Raw genomic sequence first — 23816 nt, forward strand, 5'->3', positions numbered from 1 at the left:
CCAGCTCTCTATGTCCTAGAGAAGATTTAGAGAGAGTTCCTAAGTGAAGTGAGAGGATGAACTGAATGACTTTGAAGGTCCATTTCAGTTGCAAAATTCTGAGTCTATATTGAAATATAACAATGTTTAGCTAATTCTGACAAAACATTATACAAATTGCTGACAAATTAAAATTAAATTTTGATCAAAATCACCCAATAATTCATAAGTCTTCTTAAATCTTACTTGAAGTATAACAAAAGACTATTTTCACTAGCTCTAGTCTTTTAAAAGAACAAAGAGAAAAATTATAGTATAAAGGTGAGAGGAAAGTGTGAGGCCAGAGTAGGCTGCTTGAGAGTTGCTGTGATAAGAGTGGAAGAAAAATTTTGAAGTTAGCATTTTACAAGTAATGAAATAGCAGCTTTGACTCCCTCAACTCCTACATAGAAATAGAAATAAGTGATAGTAACTGAATGAAAACAATAGAGAATTCTTAAAGTAGTGATAAATTGTAAAAAGCAATGCTGAGCACTGAATATTGCTACTCTCAAAAATTGTATAATAGTGTCTATAAAGACTTAGAAAGGCTTTTTAATGGGCTAATAAAGGCAATTTATTTTCTTTGGCACAATATTAAAAATAATAATGTTTCATTTTGTTTCATTTTTCATAATTCTTAAAAACAAAACAAAACAAACAAACAAACAAAAACTTTAGCTCCCAAAAAGTATTGAATGGAGCACTGTTTCTTAGTCAGCATGCTTTTCTACATTAATCTACCATGGGTTACACAAGGATATGGTTGGTTGATTTAGTACTCTGTTGATTTTGCAAATAAGGGAAATTAATCTCATTTTACACATTTAGCATTGAGTCTCCCATGAATTACACCATGGTGTCCCTATTTCCAAAATCAATGTGTTATTTGGGATCATTATCTATTTAAAATCATGATTTAAGTTCCTGCCACACTATTCCAGACCACACATAAGATACATGAAATCCAAAGCAAAAAGCAGTTAATTAAAATACAAGAGCAAGACAAATAATAAAGAATTAAATAAGGAAATGGTCTTTTTACCAAACCTCATTTTCTATGCCACCATGGCAGAAACCTTTTAATTCTTCTATTCCTCCAATTCTTTCTCTGTGTCTGTCTCTGCCTCTGTCTCTGCCTCTGTCTCTGTCTCTCTGTCTCTATCTGTCTGTCTGTCTGTCTGTCTCTCTTTCTCTCTCTCTCTCTCTCTCTCTCTCTCTCTCTCTCTCTCTCTCTCTCTCTCTCTCTCTCTCACACACACACACACATACACACATGCACACACATTAAAGGAAGTAGGACATTCTCAGGAAAAATTCAAAGTATTGGTGGTAAAGCTTATTATTTGAATTTATCTATGGGTGTCTTTCCCTCTAGTCTCAAGTGTGTCTGGCTAGAGGTTCTGTTCACTGAAGTTTCTCCTTGAGGAGATATTTGTTAGTAATGTAACTAATCCATACTGCATGGCTTCACTTTCTTTTCCTCCCTACTCTTTTACTGACCTTTTTTTTTGTTCATTCATATCCATAGTTATTTTGATCCTCATAATTATATGCATACTTGGAGAAAGGGTTAACAGATTAAACTGCATTTGTATCCCTACTATATAGCTGAGGAATATAACTAAAGCTAGAAGTTGCAGAAAATTAAATTTTAATATTGCATCTCTAATAGTTGTGGCTGCTGAGGAGGCTCCTGAAGTGGCAGTTACTAGCTTACATCTCCACAATGTTTGACACTGAACAGTAACTGTGAGTTCTTCTGGGAGAAGGACTGATAGGCTAAGTTTTACTGATATTCCTAGACCTCTTAACAATTAGGTGCCCAAGGGGAGCAGTTAGGCAGTGGTTGGTAGTGGGAATGGCAGGGATGATGTACTTCTTCTTGACTGGGAGCCTCCTCTGGATAATGGGCTTGTGAAACTGGCTATGAAATCAGAGTCTGTTGGTTAAGGGTAGGATTTCTACTATTTTGGGAGGTTCTTAGCCATAGGCTGTCTCTATATGGATCTGAAGAGAAGTAAAAGTCTAAATGGAGGTGGTGAAGTGACCCTCTTACCACATGCATGCCATTCCTCTTGATGGTGTCTTGCTACTTCAGTTAGGCTAGTTAAACCTGACCATTGATGGTAATAGGGCTGACATTGGTTTGGGAAGGGATAGAAAATACCTTCTCTTCAGAGGATGTTCCTCTAAATACTTACATCAAAATCCTGTATCAATGTATACAGTAATGCCATTTGAGTATTTTATGGAATTTTTCACTGAATTTATGTCATTTTTCATGGGCTGCAACAGCTGCAATTAATTTTTGCAATGATATTTTTTGTATATATTTATCATGAATTTTGCAAAACTAAATTGTTTTCCCAGAAATTATGCTTTTTGGTTGTCTCTAGACATAATATGTTGTTTAGTTGTGTCTTACTCTTTATGAAACATTCAGTATTTTTTTGACAAAGATACCATAGTGGTTTGCCACAATCTCCTCTTTTACATTTTAAATATGAGGAAACTGAGGCAAGTAGGGTAAAATGAGTTAAATAGGGTCACCCCACCAGTATCTGAGACTAGATTTAAACTCAGATCTTCCTGAGTCCAGGACCAGCATGATATCCACCATGTAATCCTGGTCATATATAAAAGCAACTATTTTATTTGCCTTTCTTAAATTTAACTACATTTTTCTATTGCTTTCTGATTTCAGAATAAAAAATAAAAATTATTGTAATTATTTCTCTGATGGTATGCCCACTTACTGAGCCCTGTCTTGTTTAGATTATTAAAAGTTAATTTATCATCTATAGATATCCTAAAATTATATTAATTTTAAATGTATACATTTTAAATATGTTTAATTTTGACCAGCTTCAATGATCACAAACATTTCTCTATGGAAAGAATAGAGAAGATTCTATATAAAACAAAGTGTGTTATTTATGAACAGATGATTTTTAAAGTATTTATTATATAACATATAAACCAAGTATCTATTATTTAGGTAGCTGGTGGCTCAGTCCACCATGCTTCTGCAAGGACATGAGTTGTGAATGGCCACTGAATGAATCAGGTTCTTAAGTCTTTTAAAGTGCTTTTCCTTTTCAATATTGAAGTCAGCATTTAAGCTTCTTGGTTTTCTTCAAGTCATCCTGTCTTGGGTCAGATTTCTCCCCAATTTTCTCTGAGTCCTTTCATAATTTCTTAAAATTGAATAATATGGCATTATATTAATATACCATAATATGACCAGTCATTCCTCAAAAGAGTGACTTTTGTTTTAGTTCTTTTTAAGATCCAAAAGTGTTGTGATAATCATTTTGTACATGTGGCTTCTTTCCCTTTTTCTCTGATCTCTTTGTTGTTGGTCTAATAATATTATTATTGGTCAAAGGTTGTTCAGTTCATTGATTTTTGGAATGTAGTTTCGAATTACTTTTCTAGCTTTCCAACCCTAGTTGAACTGTGTTGCTATGTTGACATCAAATCTCTTAGGGTTAACACCAACCCCTGCCCAAAATCACTGAGGTTCAGAGTACTATAACTTTAAAGCCCTTTCTGGCATTTGAAGTCAGAATGCTAAAGATATTAGACACTATGGATCTGAGATGCCAGTGACTGAACACTGGTAAACCATATTGTTCTCTGCCATACACTGAAACTTCCAAGATTCTTGGCCTGGGGCTTCTTGCTTATCTTTTGATTGCCTTTCTCAAGTCACAGAGCTTTGTAGACTATATGAATCTCTGACCCCTTGCCTGTAATACTGGGAAGCTTAGCTTCTTTGCTCAATTTAGTACTGACTGGTTTAATGTGTGGCCTCCTTTCCTATTGTCCAAAAGTTTCTGGCTGATTTTTTGTGTAATGCTGGGTAGGAAGAAGTGCAATTTTTCACTGCATTTCTTAAAGATTATTTGATCTGGTGTGGATGTCATATTTGTGGTGGAATGTGACCAAAATGGTACACCTATATTCAGGGAATCATCTTATCCAGATATCAGTTTGTAAAATTTTTAATTTTCCAATTATTTTTTCTTCATTTGTCATAATTGGGTCTTCAGTAGCAATAGTCCTTGATGATTCTGCCATTTCCTAAAAGACAGAATTATGATGAAGAAATTTTGAGGTTTACAAGATAAACCTAAAATTTATTGGTTGCTGCACATTATGAGGAGAAGATTTATAGCAAATGCTTAGGTGGTGAGTGAACAATCAGAACCTTATTCTGCTTTGTTCCCAGCTTTCTAATCTTTATCAAGAACTTGTCAGTCAAGTCCTTGAGCAGGCTTGACAGCCTGAAGTATATAGACTTATCACCATAGAATCTCGCATTCCATTCTTATCCAAATTCTCTTTACTATGCATTTACCCCCCACCTCAGGTTTACACATTTCTAAATATCTGAATATCTGTATTTATGAAACTACACTCTTTCTCATACATCTTGAGAAAATTCTGAAGATTACTTATCAGGATAAGGTAAAGGATGCTCAAGTCCTCTTAAGCTGAACTGCCAAGCATTCAAACTCTAGTAAAGAACACAACACACTTGGAATGACCACATAGCTGGAATTTCAAAGGCATATTTATCTAAAAGACTGTTTCCCAGGCATCTCTGCCTGAGCTAGCTGGGTATGGTTGGTGGCTTGTTCTCTTTCCCTCTCCTTTTCCCTCCCCCTTCTCCCTTCTCCCTGGTCCTCTCTCCCACTCCCTTCTCCCTTATCCCCCCTCCCTCCCCTTTTCTCCTTGTTGCTGGGGTGCAGGCTATCCTTTAGGACCCCTGCTGTGTGTCTGTCTGATGAGATGGGTCCCATTTTAACTGTTCAATAAGAGCATCCTGAATTTAACCTTCCATGTGGAAGAATGTGGGGAAAACAGTCAGGCTATTCTGAAGTTGCTTGGAACAGAATAAGGCACTTGTGAACATAAAGCCCAAGTTTTACTGCAATTACTGTGATATCTACCTCACTCATGATTCTCCATCTGTGAGGAAGATCCACGGCAGTGGAAGGAAGCACAAAAAGAATCTGGGAAACTATTATCAAAAAGGATGGAAAAGTAATCCTGGAGCCTGATTGATAAAAAAAACAACTACCACATTTCAGCAAGGGAGAATTCCCCACAGTATTTTCTCTGATCTTCCACTAGGAGGGCCTTTGATAACACCTCCTTACCCTAGCAGGATGGGGCTTCCCCTTCCTGGGATGATGCTTGTTGGGCCTCCTTCTGGCATGAGGATTCCCATGGGAGGTCACATGCCTATGATGTCTGATCCTCCAATGATGGGACCTCTTCCCCATCCCATTATGGTACCCACTCACCCAGAGATGCCCAGACCAGACAGATAAAAATTAAGGAAATATGAGGAAGCCCATTTTTCAGTTTTCATTTCTTTGTTCATTTCATTTCACCAAAGTATCATGGTGCTGGGCCTCAGATATGTTATTTTTTCCCTTTCTTTTTTTTCCCCTTTCTCCTTTTAAAACATTGATACTCTTTTATAGTTGTAGACCCCTGGTGAACTAAAGCTTTGCTCACCCAGCATGTGAAGACTGCTTCAGCTGAACAGACGGAAGAAACCAATAAGAAGGTTCAACGGCTGAGAGGGTGACACAGCAAAGCACTGTGGAGTGCTTAGGGCGTGTAGGAGCACAAAAGACAACAAGGCCATCCAATGCAGCTGAGGAAGTCTCCAGGTGTAACGATTTTTTGTGCCAATGGACCTAGGCTTCCAATGCCAAGAGAGTGGGACTGTCTGTGCATCGACTTACCTACTTAAATCTCCTTCATGCACAAGTGTTTTTGTGCACACTCATCTACATCACAGATGAAAGCGTATAAAGACAATTGTCAACCTCGGTTACAGAGAGACTACTACTACTCTTTTATATCCACTGTCACTTTCAGTGGTCCAACACCTTACTGTATCCTTCAGTATTTTTCTCCCCTGTGATAAATAAGCACAGTAAAGAAAAAAAATTATAAGCTTATTGATGTTATATTTAAAATTAATATACCTACCAGTTATTATTTTTCATAAAGTTTATTAATATAAAAGGTAGATAGGCATAGATTTAAATCTCTTCCTTATTCTAAGTTCTCAGACCACATGTCTTGATTCTATCGGCTACTTCTCTCTCCCTCACCTCTCTCTACCCACCAATCGTCCATGCTCCACATACTTTCTTTTATTGACCTTTGGATGTTCACAGACACTACTGTGGTAATTGAGCAATGTTTATCAACCAATTGGCCCTCCAGGAGGGAGAGGGAATGAACTTCCCTTGACACATAGGACATGTCTAAAAATTCTCTCTTTTTTCCATACCTATGTAGTTTTTGATACCTCTCTGCTGAAGTAAAAGAAAGGAAACATCCTTTACCTGTCCTCTGAAGTCACAATTTCATAATACATTCATTGATCAGAGCTTTGAAGTATATTGGTTTTGTGTTTCTTAATATTGTGGTGGTTGTGCAAACTGTTTTTTTCTGTTTCTGCTTACTTTCCCTCTACTATTAGTATATAGAAGCCTTGACATATTTCTCTAATCCATGTCCATTTCTTATAGCACAATAATATCCCATCACTTTCATATATTTCATATGTTGTTTGATGTTTTTCCATTGGTGAGTATTGTTGGTTTGCAGTTCTTTGCTACTACAAAAAGTGCTGCTATTGATATTTTTGTATATATGGAACCTTTCCTGCTATCTTTGTCCTTCTTTGGTTATATGTCAATAATGTTATCACTGAGTCAAAGATGTGTGTTTTGGTGATTTTTAGAGCAATTCCAAATCATTTTTCAGAACTCTCAGACAAATTCCTAGCTCTACCAAAAGTGCATTAGTGTGCCTGTCTTTCCACAGTCCCTCCAACACTGACAATTTTCCTCTTGTCATTTTTCTCAAAATCACTTGTGAAAAGTGAAGCTTCAGAGTTTTAATTTACATTTCTCTCCTTAGAGAGTTCGAAAATTCCGTCATGATTATTGATAGGTTGCCAGTTCTGTTATTGTTGTTGTGTGTATGTATGTTAACTGCCCTGTTAAATTTCCCTTCTTTAAAAAGAAAGAGTGGGGTAGAAATGCAGCTTATATTTGTATTGTGATGTATAAACAATAAAAATATTAGCTGTTTTAGCATTGAAAAAATAAACAAAAAAAAAACAAAATAATTTTTTTCAGAGAATTTGCTCAAAGGAAATACTCATAAAGATGTCAGAAGAAGTGATACAAGAACTATTTCAAAATCACCCTGAAAAACTTTAGGGCCACTTTTTGAAACTTGAGGGATGCTGGTACAGGACTATTCAGCAAGTCATGCCTTCATCAAAGAAGGCATTGTACTCCATAAGCAAAACAGAATTCCAATAACATAAAGGAAATGTGAGATGCACAAATCGTCACACCAGTGATAAAGCCTTCCAAGCTCATGTTGTACTTATTAGCCGCAGTCAAAACACATTATACCTTGACCCCAACATCATTGTATCATTGATCCCTTTTTGAAGACAAACGACAAACAACAGCTATCTAATATATTTCTCTTAAACAATACATTTTTCAACTCTTTAAAAAGAAACAACAATCATCAGAAAACCTAAATAATTTTCAAAATACAGAGGGAAATTATATAAAATAATTTAATTGTCAAAATAACCCAGTAATCTCTTTAATCTTCCATTGCCACCAGACTATTTTGAATCCCTTTAATTTTTTTTCAACTGCTAAACAATTAGTCCCTAATGTAGAATTTATTCCAAAATGTAGTACTGTGTCAAAGGCTATTGTCACTTGAGGCTAAGGAATCAGCTGAGTATGACACAGAATGAAGGTATAAAAAGAAAATGAGAAGTTATTAACCTAGACAATCTAAAATCCAAAGTACAAAAGAAAGAGTTGAAAGCTGGTGGTGTCCTAGACATTAATAGGTAGATATGAAAATGATATGACAAGTCAGGGTCAATAAATAGAGCCAATGTTCTATACATAGAGAATCTAACAGAGAAGTGATGTGCAAAGACCTTACACAATGTCCTTGCTGATATTTGCTGGCTCAGGGGAGGCAGGACTTAATCTTGCCTGTCTGAGCCTTAGGGCAGGTACATCCTTTATAGGGGTTAGATTAAAAAATAATGTTAAGTTTAATTCTATAGTGGAATTTATGCAGTTTGAATTATATTTAAGATGTTCAGACTTCAAAAAGATAGTTAAATATTAATTATTTAAAACTCAAAAACATACTTAGAGAAAGTTCTAAATAGAATATAACAGTGTTTAAAGATGGGAACATTATTTGCTCAATAAGCAAATAACCAAAGTTCAGTTGATCTTCTTTCAAGCAACACTTAACTTGCCAAGGCAGACAGAAGTATCTTCCTTTTCTAAATTTGGTGTAATCAAAATGCTTCCATTGATCTAATGCATTTTGTTAGCACTGTGTCTGTGGCATCTTGTTGGCAAGAATAATTATAACCTCCGCATTCCTCACCCTACCATCTGTTTTCCATGATCCTTAGTCATAAAGAGGTAAATATGAGTGCTGTTCAACACCACTATGAAACTAATGCAATGTCGTAGTCCCATTTACTTCCCAGAAGGCTAAGCTTTTGTATCTGTTTTCTAGGAGGTATAAGAAAAATGTGAAAATGATTCATGCAACTTTATGGAGGAATGCTTTCACATCTGAGATTTGTCTTTCTACCCTTTGGGTCCCCAAGGAATAAAGCTCAACTTTTCCACATCATATAGAAAGTGGCTAGAGCATACTTATCAATAATGTTGTTAATTCTGACTCTCAATGATATGTGTATATATATATACACATATCATTGAGAGTCAAAATATATAAAATGTATGTATATATACATATATATAAAGCAGGAAGTATACTTTTGATTGGACAATCAGTGATCTCCATGAACAAAATTTAGAGCTTTATGTTTTACTTTGTTATCTGATCATTGTGTGGGAATGACCTTGGGTTCTTGAAGGCTATATGAAAATGAAACAAGTTCTAAATGGTCCTTCTAAACTTGGAAGAACTTAAATGTTGGTAGTAGAACTAGAAAGAATTTGAATGGTCATCAATTGGAGAATGGCTTAAAGATTATAATCCAAAAATTTAATGGAATATTAATGTACTCCAAGATATAAAAATATCAATATCAAGAAATACAGAACTTAATGAGCTGATGCAATGTGTAGTGTGTTAAGAAAACAACATGTATGATTATGGAAATAGAAAGAAAAACCACCACAAAACAACAGAAAATTAATATTGCAGAATGAAAACCCTTCTCCACACTCCTTTGGAAAGACATGGAGTTGAGGGAAGGGGAGAATTCACAAGTGTGAAACATTGCATGCATTGTAATATTTTTTTCAAAGTTTTTTTTATGGTGTGGCTCTCTGGATTGAGGACACATTAGGGGATATTTAGATCGATTAATAATATACAAATATGCTAAAATTATTTTTAAAATATTTAAATATAGCACTTGTAATTACTATTTTCAAAGACCAACTTAACTATATTCAGAGGGGCTGATCACTTGAGGGCTGGTCTTCAAGTTTTATTAATTTTTTCATATTTTTTCCTTTGGTAACACAAAATCATGAAATAATTTAGTAGCATATGACAGGGTGATGATATTTATAACCATAATGATGAAGTCACAGCTCTATCAAGGTTAAAAATATATATCAATAAATAAATTTGGTACTAACTCACATTTCCATGCTATAATTAGAAACAGGTGACAGCCCTTCATTAAAGATTTTTATAATCCTTACCTTCTGTCTTAGAATCAATGCTGTGTATTAGTTCCAATGCAGAAGAATGGCAAGGGTTAGGCAATAGGTGTTAAGTGACGTGCCCAGGGTTATGCAGCTAGAAAGTGTCTAAGCACAGATTTGAACCCACTACTTCTCATCTCTGGAACTGTTTCTCAATCCACTGAACCATCTATATGCCCCCCACTTCATTAAATTAAAACAGAAAAAAACCCTTTTTTCTTAAATGGCCTTTATGTCTCTAATAATTTTTAAATAATCCTTTACTTTATATGAGTATATAGACAGTACTTTTTTTAAAAAATAGTTCCTCATTTAGAAATTATTTTTTTATTTCCTCCACCACTTACAATCCTTTTCTGATACTTAATGGAGGTGACCTAGAATGTTCGAAGACTATGTCACTGTAATAATACGAATCTAGAATTCTTTTAGTACAGGCCAGAATTGTAATTTTGCTCAAGTTGTATCCTTTTGGATGGTCATATATATGATATGTGCTGTTAATGCTTCTGGAGTATTCCCTCTTACCTAGTCCCCACCAACATATCAATAATATTAGTGAACTGTGATGTTACTGATATAGTTATTCCTCTAACAATGTGAATGAATGAAAAAGTATTCATTATTTCTGCATCAGATATTGTGAAAAGCACTAAGGATATAAATCTTAAAAAGATAATCTCAGACCCCAAAGTGTCTGCATTCTAATGGAATAAGACAATGTATGTCAGAAATGGTAAGGTGGTCTATAAGGAGATGATTCCATAGCTTTGCTAATATCAAAAGGTGAAAATATGGAGAAGGATAGAAGCATTGCAGAATAGAGAAAGCAAACTGGCTTGGGAGAGCAGCTGAATGAGATTTAAAGGTCCAGTGTATTCTGGTCTATAGTTGAAGAGGCTAAAGTAGGTTAGTTAGATGAACATAGTCACTCTTTAAGATGGCTGGGTTTCTGGACAGATTTTTTTCAAAAGAGTGACTTAGCATCCCTGGGCAATGGAGGCATGAGTCTTGAGGTCCTGTGTACGTACATACAGGTCCCATTGAGTTGGGACTCATTTGGGTGAATCATGCAACATTTTTTTTTTCATCTTGTGTGACTCTCATCTATGTCCTCCTAACAGATAGCCAGACAAGAGTCTGCCCAATATGTGTCTTGTTCTAGTTCTCTGACATTGGATACCCATAAAGAATAAGGGCCATACCTTAGCTATCTTTTCTTTCTTGATCACCTATACCTCTGATTATTAACTCTACACTGCTAATTTTGCAAAATTCTTGGCTGGCAATGTGCTCCATTCAACTTAGATTCATGAAACACCCAGATATGTGTACAATAAATAGTTTCTCTCGAATCATTTTGCTTGGTAAATCAGAAATCACATCAATGCTCAAAGAGTATGTTGTAAACAGTTATTACAAACCTGTCAATCTGAGATGGTGGTGGAAAATAGATGATCTACTTTACATATCTAAGAAAATATATTGTTCATATAATCCAGATGTTAAAAAAGAAATCAATACAAATATTAATTGAAAAAGGTACAGCATAATTACGAATAGACTACATCATTAAAACATTGCTTTATAGTATTTGTTCAGACCTTTAAATGTTTCTAACCAATTACTGTTTATGTTACATTACCCCCTATGTGGCAGCATTTTAGCAGTAATCCAATTTTTTGTGTGTTTTTTTCCTTGAATGACAGCATTTTTATCAAAAGAGATACAATTACAAACAAGTATTTATCATACTGACAAAAGAACATTATAATTCTATTCAGACAGAAACCTTTGTAACTGAGAGCTACAATACAGTTTTGCAGGGGGGGAGAGAGAGAGAGAGAGAGAGAGAGAGAGAGAGAGAGAGAGAGAGAGAGAGAGAGAGAGAGAGAGAGAGAGAGAGAGAGAGAGAGAGAGAGAGAGAGAGAGAGAGAGGGAGAGGGAGAGGGAGAGGGAGGGAGGGAGAGGGAGGGAGGGAGAGCATCAGTTCCAGGTAAGGCATTATTGAAATATTTCCAAAATGCCTCTGTTGGTCCATAGGGTGGTGATAATTGTTGGACTACGCATTTATGATTTTCTGCAGCATCAACTGCTTTGGAAAACTTCGTAATCATCTGAAGTTACTCCCCATGAATGATTACAGCTTTCCTTTGGGCATTCAATGCAAGCCTCATTGATTCCTTCAATGATTTATTAAGCAAGGGCACTTCAGAGCTTAAGGGACACAATTCAAATTTTCCAGGAATATATATATTTTTTGAAAAATTGAATCCAGCTACATGTAAGAATATTAAATTGTTCATTACTCATTTGATAGTTATATTACTCTAAATCTATGTCTCTAGTTACACAAATATCTGTGCTTTGTTTTGACAATTCCTTCAAACTAATATCCTAGAATAAGAAGAGGTAGTAGGTATTGGCATAAGTATGGAACTTTGATTTTATCCATTATCATAAATGAGTCTCATTTCTGAATTGGTCAGGATTCCAGGGATCTGAAAGATACAAAATAATATGGATAAAATAGGTGTCAGAAAAAAATTGCAATGGGAGCTGTTCAGGGGTTCAGGGGTAAGATGTAGGTACAAATAACTATCGTCAGTTCCCAATACCAAAGTAAATGTTAGACAGGATGCCAAGAGAAAGATCTAGTTAATAGAACAAAGGTCTAGTTTTCAGAATCAGCATCAAGCCAATACAAAAGGCTATTATTAAGTATTGTTAAGGGTAAATTTTTAGGGTTGAGACTGAATATATTTTTAGTGGTCACCAGAGTTTTAAATTCTAAATCCCAATGAAATACTCAAGTCAGAATAGAATTTTATGGTGGTTTATTTACAATAAAAGGAAGAAATTAAGAATGTGGGAGAAAGAAGGAAAAGGGTAGAAGATCTACTTCAGAGGCCTCCACCAAGAGGCCATCTCAGAAGATTAAATCTAGCTTGGCTTCCATCCATGAGGCTTCTTTCAAGATGAGGGGCTTCCTTGGAGGCTGGTGACTTCAGAAAGACAGGGAAAGAGGATTCAGCCTTAACACTCATCACATGGTTGCCTAAGAGAAGCAGTCTCAGGTCTCCATGCACCAGCCCTCCAAGTCAAGAACCACTGCCAAAAGCCACCAAAGTCCCTCTCACAGGAAGTGAAGTGAAATATAAAGGCAGTCCTTTATATCACTTCCTGTGTCTCACATGTACCAATGGTGGCTTGAACTTGGCTTAAGACAGTCCAGGGGTCAGTCAGTTGTTTCTGATTTGTCACTTGCTAGCACACATGGGTCACAGACCATCCTCCCCCATGCTTAATCCTTAAGTGGGGGTGTATACATTCCTGGTTGCTAAAACTCTAAAGACTAAGCAGGGTGGAATAAATCTAAAATTCATAGTATGCACTTATTTTAAGCCTGACACTGTGATAAGTTCCAAGGAAACATATATAAGTCTAAAGATAGTACCTCTTCTGATGTTGCTTACATTCTAACAATGAAAGTGTGTGGGAACAGAGGAATGTTTTAGGAGTAGAAAATCTGGCCACTCATTTAAGGATACCTCCAATGTGAGAAGTACATTAGGGGAGGAATCAGTTTCTAAGGTGAAGAGATTTCTATAACATTATAGGGAAAATCATATGGAGATGAATCATCAGGCAACCTAGAGACGAATGGAGAAATGTTAGAAGTGAGACTACAAACTCCACACCTGATACTAAAACCCAACCTTAGGAATCCTTATATTTCATCTAGAACTGGTCCCATACAATAGACCATGGTGAAGTGTATGAATTAAATATCCCCAAGAAATCCAACCCAGTCCAATCCCAGAAGTATCACATAATATCACATAATAAATCACACAAAGAGTCATGTGTCTTAATATGCCAGCACGGCAGGTAAATTCCTGACCTCCTGTATGTAGTCAAGGGAGATGAAATGTAAGGACTGAAGAGAAACCCTGGCCAACTAGAAAATCAAAGGAGAGGGTTTAGACAGAGCTTTAAAAGCCAGAACATGAAGAAGACTGGCTATCTCTGCCATATTTTTGGCTTGTGAGAGGAACTTTCCCACAACTTCCCAGGGGCTTATTTTTGTAAGCCATCCCTTCAGGACTACAATTCCAGTCAAATTCAGGAACAACAATTTGCAATCCAGGGACTTTAAGTTAGAAATACCAGAAACCTTATTTATCTCTTCCTTTTTCTTGACTAATAAAAATTTTAAAATTTAGTAGAAAGTCTAAGATCAAATTTTATTCATAACAATTTGACAGACCATGAAGTTGGAGATGTTCCTTCTCATTTCCTTTTGTTCCAATCCTTTTTCTTTTCCTTTTCCTTTTTACTTTCATTTTCCTTGAGTCACAAAAGTGACTTACTAGAAAGAAGATTTTTTTTTTAGGTACCAGGTTTCTGAGATGAAACTACAATCATGCTAGGGATAAGCTTAGTGAAACCTTAACCTTGTGTTCTATTAAATTATATTGTTAGGCTCTGAGGTAGGAAAGTGGAAAGCATTGAACTCAGCCCAGAGAGTAAGGGATGAGTGTGATTTGAGCAGACAGATGACTATCCTTTTCATCAGTACATTATCTTTAAAATTACTCAGTGTGTAGGGTGGTTTATGAAAACTGTGGTGCTTTAAGAAGGAAGTTTAAAATAGATTTTTAAAATGAGACTTCTTAAGGAACAAGTTTAAAGTAAAGTTTCAAAGCATGTTCTTTTGAAAGTAAGTCCTACAGTAAGATTGAAAAACCAGATTTTCCCCCTTTTTCTTCTTTTTAGAAAAGTTTTAATTTTTTTCAGTTTTTTTTAAAGTCTTTTACTAATTTAGACAATAGGACATTATCCAGGTACCACCAATGTATGGGAATAAGCTGAATGGAATGATATGATGAGCAAAAATAATATATCAAGGGGTAAGAAAAGAGAATTGCACTGAGAGAAAAGGGAAGGGAGAAGTGGAATGGGGCAATTTGTCTCATTAATTTAGAATATTTATCTATGGTTATGTAATTCATGTTCTTTCCCTCCCCACCTCCTACCTTCCTCCAATAGCCAACAAGGATATTCCACTGGGTTTTGAATGTGTAATGGATGAGGGACTGTTTCATATTGTTAATATTTGCACTAGAGTGATCATTTAGTCATCTGCAATCATATTTCCATTGAATGATGCAATCAAGGAAACGTTTTTCTTTTGTGTTTCTGCTTCCACAAATCTTTCTTTGGATGTGGATAGCATTCTTTTTCATAAGTCCCTTAGTATTGTCCTGTATGATTGCATTGCTGCTAGTAGAGAAGTACATTACATTCAATTGTGTCACAGTTTATCTCTCTCTGTATACAATGTTCTCCTGGTTCTGCTCCTTTCACTCTGCATCACTTCTTGGAGGTCATTCCAGTTCACCTGGAATCCCTTCAGTTCATTAATCCTTTTAGCACATTAGTATTTCATAATCAACAGATATCACAATTTGTTCAACCATTCCACAATCTGAGGGCATCCCCTCATTTTACATTTTTTTTGCCACCATGAAGAGTGTTTATTTATTTTACAAATATTTACAAAATATTTTTATAAAAGTCTTTTTCCTTATTTTCTCTTTGGCGTATAAACTCAGTAGTGGTATGGCTGGAAAAAAGACCAGTCAGTCATTTAGTGGCCTTTGGGCATAGTTCAAAATTGTCATCCAGAATGGTTGGATCATTTTACAACTCCACCAGCAATGCATCCATGTCCCAATTTTGTCCTGTCCCCTCCAATATTTATTATTTTCCTTTGCTGTCATGTTAGCTAATCTGCTAAGTGTGAGGAAGTACCTCAGAATTGTTTTGATTTGCATTTCTCTAATTATAAGAGATTTAGTACACTTTTTGTGTGCTTATTGACAGTTTTGATTTCTTTATCTGAAAATTGCCTATTCATGCCCCTTGAACATTTATCAATTAGGGAATATTTTGTTTTTGTTTTTTTTACAATTGATTTAGCTTCTTATAAATTTGAGTAATTAAACCTTTTTCAAAGGTTTTTGTTATAAATATTTTTTTCCCAATTTGAGACTTCCCTTCTAATTTTGGTTGCATTGGTGTTGTTTGTAAAAAATATTTTAAATTTAACATAATCAAAATTGTTACATTCTCATTTTGTAATACTCTATTTCTTGCTTGGTCTTAAAATCGTTCCTTTCCCATAGATCTGGCAGATATACTATTCTATATTCACCTAATTTATTTATAGTTTCCTTTTTTATATTTGTCATTCATCCATTCTGAATTTGCTTAATGTAGAGTGTGAGATATTGATCTAAATCTAATTTCTCCCATAATGTTTTCCAACTTTCCCAGAAGTTTATGTCAAATAGTGGTGTTTTGTTCCAAAAGCAGGAATCTTTTGGTTTATCATTGACTGTCTTGCTGAGGTCATTTACTCCAAGTACATTCCACTGATCTCCCTTCTGTCTCTTAGCCAGTTATTGTTTTGATGACCACCACTTTAGAGTACAGTTTAAGATCTTATACTGCTAAGCCACCTTCCTTCACATTTTTTTTCATTATTTCCTTTGATATTCTTGATCTTTTGTTCTTCCAAATGAACTTTGTTATAGTTTTTTGTTTCTAATTCAGTAAAAAGTTTCTTAGTAGTTTGATAGGTATGACATTGAATACATAAATTAATTTAAGTAGGATTGTCATTTTTATTATGCTAGCTCTTCCTACCCATGAGCAATTAATGTTTTTTCCAATTGCTTAGATCTAGTTTTAATTGTGTGAAAAGTGTTTTACAGTTGTGTTCATATAATTATTTTGTTTGGTCTGGCAGATAGATACCTAAGTATTTTTTATTGTCTAGAGTGATTTTAAATGGAATTTCTCATTCTAATTCTTGCTGCTGAGATGTGATGGAAATATATAGAAATGCTGATGATTTATATTTTGTGTCCTGCAAATTTGCTAGAGTTTTGATTATTTCCAATAGCTTTTTAGTTGATTCTCTAGGATTCTTTAAGTAGACCATCATATCATCTGCAAAGTGTTAGCTTGGCCTCCTCATTGTCTTTTTCTTTTTCTTCTCTAAAAATTGCTACTGATAGTGTTTCTAGTACAATGTTAAATAATAGAGGTGGTAATGGGCATCCTTGTTTCACTCCTGATCTTATTGGGAATGCTTCTAATTTATCCCCATTGCAGATGATGTTTGCTAATTGATTTTAAATATATTCTGTTTATTGTTTTTAGGAAAGGTGCTTCTATTCCTGTATTTTGTAGTGTTTTCAATAGGACTGAGTGTTGAATTTTGTTAAAGGTTTTTTCTACATCTTTTGAGATAAGCATATAAATTTTGCTGCTTTGCTTGTTGATATGGTCAATTATGTGAATGGTTTTCCTAATATGGAACCATCATTGCATTTCTGTTATAAATCCTACCTGATCATAATGAATAACCCTCCTGATCACTTGCTGGAGTCTTTTTACTAATATTTTGTTTAACATTTTTGCATCTATGTTCATTAAGGAGATTGGTCTGTAGTTTTCTTTCTCTGTTTTTGATCTACCTGGCTTTGGAATCAGTACCATGTTTGTGTCATAAAAGGAATTTGCTAGAACTCATTTTTTTTGCTTATTTTCTTGAATAGTTTTTATACTATTGGGATTAGTTGTTCTTTGAATGTTTGATAAAATTTACTTGTGAATTCATCTGGCCCTGGAGATTTTTTCTTGGGTAGACCTTTGGTGGCTTGTTCAATTTCTATTTCTGATACGGGATTATTTAAATATTCAATTTCCTCTTCTGTTAATCTAGGCAGTTGATAATTTTGTAAATAAGCATCCATATCACCCAAATTGCTGTATTTGTTGCTATATAATTGGGCAAAATAATTCCTAATAATTACCTTAATTTTCTCTTCATTATGGGTGATGTTGCCCTTTTCATTTTTGATACTATTAATTTGGTTTCCCTCTTTCCTTTCCTTTTATTAAATTAACTAGTACTTTATCTAGTTGTTTTTTTTATCAAAGTACCAGCTCCTATTCTTATTTATTAATTCAATAGTTCTTTCACTTTTAATTTTATTACTTTTTCCTTTAATTTTTAGGATTTCTAATTTAGTTTTTATCTGGGGAATTTTAATTAGTTCTCTTTCTACTTTTTTAATTTTCATACCCAATTCATTGAATTTTTCCCTCTAAGATTTGTTAATATATGCACTCAGGGATATAAATTTCCCCCTGACTACTGCTTTTGCTGCAACCCTTAGATTTTGAAAGGATATCTCATCATTGTAATTCTATTAAATGAAATTATTAATTGTTTCTATGGTTTGTTCTTCAACCAATTTTTGAGTTTCATATTATTTAATTTCCAATTAATTTTTGATTTGCATCTCCATGTAGCCTTACTAATTATTATTTTTAATACATTATGAACTAAAAAGGTTGCATTTGTTATTTCTGGTTTTTTTGCATTTGTTTACCATGTTTTTATACAGTAGTGCATGGTCAATCTTTGTGAATGTACTATGAACTGCTGAAAAGAAGGTGCATTCTTTGTTGTTCCTACTTATTTGTCTCCATGTATCTACTAACTCTAATTTTCCTAAGATTTCATTCACATCTCTTACCTTTTTCTTATTTATTTTTTAAAATTTGATTTAAGTAGGAAGGTTCAGGTCTCCCACTAATATAGTTTAACAATCTATTTCCTCTTTAAGCTTCAATAATTTCTTTTTAAAAAATTTGGATGTTATATACTTGGTGCATACATGTTGAATACTGATATTTCCTCATTATCTATACTGATTTTAATCAGAATGTAATTACCTTCCCTGTCCCTTTTAATCAGATCTGTTTTTACTTTGGCTTTGTCAGATATCATGATTACAACTCCAACATTCTTTTTCTCAGTTGATGACCAATCATTTGCTCCACTCCATCCTCTTACTTATATCCTGTTTGTGTCTACCTGCCTCATGTGTGTTTCTTATAGATAGCATATGGTAGGATTTTGGTTTCTAATCCACTTTGTAATTTGCTTCCATTTTATGGGTGAGTTCATCCCATTCAAATTCAGGGCTATGATTACCACCTGTGTATTCCCCATCATTTTCATTTCTTTCCCTAGTATTGCCCTTCTTTCACTATTTCCTTTAAATCACTGGTTTATTTTTAAACAGTCCCCCTAATCCCACCCTTATTTTAATTTCATTTCCTTTTTATTCCCCTCTTATTTTTACTCTCTAGTATTCTTCCCCTCCCACTCCCATATTCCTCTTTATGTGGTATAATTTATCCTATTATTTTCCTTTTTCATCCAAGTTTCTCTTGTTGCCATCTTCTATTTCCCCTCCCTTTTTTACATATCTTAATTCACTGAGTACCCCAGCCTCTACCTATGAGTAATTCTTCTAATGAATATGATAGTGAATATAATTTTTGAGAGTTACAAATATGATTTTTCCATAAAGGAATATAAATAATATGATCTTACTGAAGCCCTTAATTTTTTTTACTTCTTTCTTGTTTACTTTTTTATGTTTCTCTTGAATTATTTATGGTTTGAAGAAAGGCAAGTAAGGAAGATTCTTGGATCAACAGGATGTTGTCAGCAGTGGATACCTTGTTATGGGGAAATCACTAAGCACCTTGTATCACTTGCAAAAAATTCAGCCCTTGAACCACTTAAATTAGAAAAGGAACACCTAACAGCTCTTTCAAATTTAAAAAATGCTATTCTTCCTGCCACTGCTCTAGGCATCCCAAATTATGATAAACCATTTACTATATATATATATATATATATATATATATATATATATATATATATAAACAAAAAGGGGTAGCTACAGGTGTTCTAACTCAAATTTTGGGACTTGTTCAATGCCCATTAGCCTATTATTCAGCCAAGCCAGATACAGTAGCTGTTGGAGAACCACTATGCCTTAGAGGAGTGGCTGCTGAGATTTTAATAGTAACTAAATCAGCCAATCTGGCATTGGGATGCCTTCTTTCTCTTTTCTCTTTATCTCTAACTATTGTAATTTCCTCTTAGAAATTGAAATATTGTATACATCTGTAGTGAAAAAGGTTTTAGAACTACAAGATTATTTTGTTAAATGATCAATGGGGAGACTAGTCTCCCAATGATCATCAGGGGGGATTGTGATGATTGGATTTAGCTATCTCTCAATTGTAACAAGGAAGATACTTAGTTCTTCCTTTATTGTCAAGATTAAATTGTAATACCCTGATTGTAACAATAAAGGTATTTAGATCTTCCTTTATTGGGAAGATTGAATTGTAATCCACAATCTATTTTTAGATTTTAATCCCCAAAAGGTGATAACTCAGTATTTTAAGTAGGTCTACCCATTTTAACTAGAAAAAGGTGTTAAGTAGCTACAAACAGTGAACTAACCATAAAAAGCTGTTAAGTAACCCAAAAAGGTACAATCTAACCAAAGAAGGTGTGAACTAAAGAGTGGGCAATACTGGAGAAAAGTGTCTGCTGTAATTGGTAGACATAAAATTTAGGGGAGGTGACACAAGAGTAAAAGATCTTTAAAAAGAGGACCAGAGGTCAGAAGAAGATACATTCAATTTGAGATTTCAGTTGGATGTAGGATCTCTGACTCAGAGTTGGACTGGAGGAACTAGACCCCTGGAAGAATTCGTGAAGGAGACCTCAGACTGCTTTTCTTTTTAGAAAGTCACCACTGGTGAGTTAAAGACTGACTTAGTGACCCTGCCTTTCCTGGAGGCTTCAGGCCCATCATCTTGAGACTCTCTTCCGCTGACTGGGGTTTAGAATTTCTAACTGATATCAGTGGAAGCCAGATCTTCTTCTTCTTCTTATTCTTCTTCTTCTCTCTCTCTCTCTCTCTCTGTCTCTCTCTCTCTCACTCTGTCTATCTGTCTGTCTGTCTGTCTCTCTCTCTCCTTTTCTCTCTTCTTTAATATCCTACCAATATTGTAAATCAACTACCATAAATTCCATTTACTTTAGTTATTCATTTTCAGATTTAGAAATTAAATCCCTATTGACCACCTATATAAATATTCAGAATCCATCCACAATTTAAATTTAATAATGAGAACATCAAATTTTCCATTTATTTCTGGTCTTTTCTTTAAAAATACTTGGAAATCTTCTATTTTGTGAAATGCCCATACTTTCCCCTGGAAGTATATAGTCAGTTTTGATGGGTAGGTGATCCTTGGTTGTAGACTGCATTCTTTTGCCTTTCTAAATATCATATTCTAAGTCCTTTAGTGTGGAGGCTGGAGATCCCATGTAATCTTGATTTGTACTCTTTAATATCTGAGTTGTCTCTTTCTAGCTTTTTACAATATTTTTTCTTTGGCTTGGAAGTTCTTGAATTTCACAATTACATTGCTGGGGGTTTTCTTTTGAGGGTTTAATGTAGAGGGTGATTTATGGAATCTTTAAATGTCTATTTTTTTCCTCTTCTTCAAGAATATTCTTGTTCAAGAATATAGTTTTCTTGGATAATTTCTTGTAGTATGATGTCAAGGTTTCTGTTTGTTTCCAGGTTTTCAAGTAGGCCTATGATTCTCAAATTGTCTCTTATAGATTGGTTTTCAAGATTGGTCATTTTCTCATTTTCTTCTATTTTGCCTGTCTTTTGACTTTGCTTTATTAATTCTTGTTGTCTTGTGAGATCACTAGCTTCTACTTGCCCAATTCTAGTCTTTAAAGACTGATTTTCAAATATAATCTTTTGATTTCAATTGTGGTGTCCACTTAACTTATCATTTCATTTTATTTCTGGACTTCTTTTTCTAAGTGGGAGATTTTGCTTTTAAACTGTTATTTTCTTTTTGAAGTATTTCCTACTTTTTTAGCCAAGTTTTTTCTATTGTTCTTGATTTTTAACTCAATTTGAATTCCTGGAGAAATTTTGACCAATTTGCATTTTAGTTTTTGGAATCTTTGGATGTATTTGCTTGTTTGTCACCCTCTGCTGTCTCCTCTGAAATCTGTGGTTTTTCAACATAGAAATAATCCAGACTTTTTCTTTATTTCTTTTTTTTGGAGGGGCGGTTATTGTTGATTGTAGTTCTTGGGTGTTAGTGGCCATTGCTGTGTTAGTTTTGGCTTCCCTTCCCAGCCAGAAGTCTGAGAGAGGAGGATAGTCAACTCTTTGTGTATTGAGCTATAGAGTGGTTTTTCCCTGAGGCTTTTTTTTCATTCTCTAGTATATCTGCTATGGGCAGCACCTCTCTGCCCTATCTCTGTACCCAAGCTCTGCATTCCTCAGCCCCCTAAATTCCCAAGTCTCACTGCCCTCAGGGGTAGGTGTGTGATATCCTCAGCCAGCCCCCCAAGAACCTAGAGGTTTCCCTGCCCTTGCTCTGACTCTGGTGCCATAGGTGAAATGGGGAAGAGATGATCAGCTTTATACCCTTATAGCCTGGAAATGCCCAAACCTTCTCTACCTTCAATGATAGAGTCCCTTCACTCATCTGATTTTAATTTTTGTTCCTTTCAGGTGTTTTATATTGGTCAGAGTTGAGGAGAAGAAGACCCTTCCTTCTACTCTGTGGCCATCTTAGCTCATGAAAGTAATTTTAAAATGATCTATGGGCCATTTTTTTTCTTTAGTTCTCTATCACATACTTAATTTAAATAATAAGCCTGCCTTCCTTATCTCTCTCCTTATATCAATATTCCCTCCAATGTACTGCCAAAGAGTTGGTCTGTCTATGTCTTCCTTCTTATTACTCTTGAACTCTACCTCCACTCAAAAAACCTCTATATTTTTCCCATTATATGCAGAAACAAATATAAAATTGTCTCTTTGGAAATTGAAACTTTTAATAATCTAGACTTTTTCTATCATTCTAATCTTCTTTTGTTTTATTTTCCTCTACAATAAAGCTACATTGCCCTATATGTTCTTTCTCATACTTGACACTTAATCTCTACTCTTTACCTTTACAATTTCTGTCCCCTGTATGCCTGGAATCCTATTCCTCTTCACCTCTGTCTCCTACTTCCACTAGCACAAAACTCACTTCAACTCTGACCTTCTATAGGGGATATTCATATTCTTTCCTCTTCCCTTCTCTCTTATTACCTTCTGTGTCTTTTATTTGGCAGTATCCCCAATTAGAATTTTGAGTACCTTAAGAGTAGGGGCAATGTTTTGTTAATATTGCTGCTTTTGGTTTGGTTTGGTTTTCCCTTAACAATATGTACCCATAACTTAGCTTAGTGTCTGGAACATAGTAACATTTTTATAAATACTTGTGACTAATTCCTGTTTAGGAAAAAAAGGACAATTAGGAAAAAAAGTTCAGAAGAATGATTTCCAAAAGGAGGAAGAAAATAGCAAATGGTATATGTGTGATTTTTTTCTCTTTTTCTAAAGTGTTTCTTTTACATCCCCTCTCAACATAAACAAAAATCCCCAGCTGTAGATGGGTCTGTTTTCCCTTCAGGTAAAAAGGAATCAGTGTGTGGTATGAGCACATAATTCACCTAGAAGGTCACTGAATTAGATCACTGCCTATATGGAAAGGTTAATGAAAGTAGTGCCTGCTGTGAGGAGTGCCTTACTTTATGCACAATTGATGTAAGAAGTCTTAATAATAAATGATAATTAGACTTTCTATTATATATTTCACAAATATCACAGATTTTGATAGCTTATTTCTTTCAGGAGCCCAAAATACTTTTCAAAACCAAATGCTTTATATGCATAAATGTACTGTCTAAAATAGTACAAATTCATAGACCTAGAACTGTGGAGAAAGCAGACAGAGCTTCAATCAACTAAAACAGAGGACCAGAATGAATTACAATTGTCAAGGAGGCAAATGAATTAATGAAAATGATCTGCCCAAATTTCATTTAATTTTCAGCATTGTAGGGTGAGCTCCTTAAGAAGATTCCTTTTGTCTGCTTATCGATTGAGAAAAGTAAAAAAAATAGCATTATGTCTATCATATAGTGTTTTTATTTATTTTGTTAAACATTTCCCAATT

The 23816-nt window shown here is 34.6% G+C and overlaps 1 pseudogene; it reads left to right on the top strand.

Annotated features, from left to right (window-relative positions):
- LOC130458953 (U1 small nuclear ribonucleoprotein C-like) overlaps positions 1-5363 on the top strand; it is a 147888-nt pseudogene extending 142525 nt beyond the window's left edge.
- Positions 5364-23816: the final 18453 nt, after the last annotated feature.

The sequence above is a fragment of the Monodelphis domestica genome, chromosome 4 (genome assembly GCF_027887165.1).
Source record: "Monodelphis domestica isolate mMonDom1 chromosome 4, mMonDom1.pri, whole genome shotgun sequence".
NCBI lineage: Eukaryota > Metazoa > Chordata > Mammalia > Didelphimorphia > Didelphidae > Monodelphis > Monodelphis domestica.